Here is a 1,012-nt window from a genome sequence, read left to right on the forward strand (position 1 = left end):
TGAGCCGCATTCAAATATCGTCACTGGGCGGGACTGCCACCGCCCAGCTACGTCATCAGGTTTTGCGAAGGAGAGAATGAATGAAAACGCTCGGTTTTTTCCTCGAAATTACAGCGCTACAAAGGTGTTTTTGGTCAGTGGCGTTGCGTGCGAGTATCCTTGAGTCCCACTTGTGCCAGTGAGCTCGTGTAAAGTGAAAAACATTCCAAATGAATATCGTTGCATCGCCCCTTTAAAATTGCGCCAAAGCGCAGGGCAGGGATAAGCGCTCGCTGCGAACGAGATCGAAGCGCACGCATTCTGGGCATAGAAATGGCCGAGATGCCGCCACCCTAAGACAGACGTGGCGAAACTGTATGAAGGCACCCTACCCTCTATCCTAGGAAAAGTGGTGCCATTCAATGTTGTGGAAATGCTCGAGACACGTGCCACGCGCCCCTTCTGTGAAGAACATGTCGTCTAAAATCTAGCTCAGTGCTGCGCTGTGCCGCCATGATCTTCCCAAGGGCTGCACGTTGCACGTGCCGCGTGTATCGACGCATCTTGCGCTACTTTTTTTTAACATGAAGGGTCTTTAGTAATGATAAAAGCCCCTTCATATTTTAGAAGTAGCGCATAGCGCGTCGATGCCCGAGGCAAGTGCAACGTGCAGGTCTTGGGAAGATCATGGCGGCACAGCGCAGCACTGAGAGAGATTTCAGACGCCATGTTCTTCCCAGAAGGGGCGCGTGTCACGTGTCTCGAGCATTTCAACAGCAATGAATGCCACCACTTTTCCCAGGATAGAGGGACTTTAGTAACGATGGCGGAGCGGCGATGGAACTTAAAGCGGCGCCATGTCGTCTGGCGAGGACGCGAGCGTGCCTACATAAAGCGACAGAACAGCCTCTATACACGCGCGCTACTGGATAAAAATATTTCAACTAAGAAAACCAAAATGGAGCACGCGCCATCAGCCTCCGTCATCTTAGCCTGGACCATTAAAACAACCTCGTTGCTTTGCAGCGATTTC

This window comes from Ixodes scapularis, unplaced genomic scaffold (assembly GCF_016920785.2).
Source record: "Ixodes scapularis isolate PalLabHiFi unplaced genomic scaffold, ASM1692078v2 PGA_scaffold0__279_contigs__length_252992795, whole genome shotgun sequence".
NCBI classification, from domain to species: domain Eukaryota; kingdom Metazoa; phylum Arthropoda; class Arachnida; order Ixodida; family Ixodidae; genus Ixodes; species Ixodes scapularis.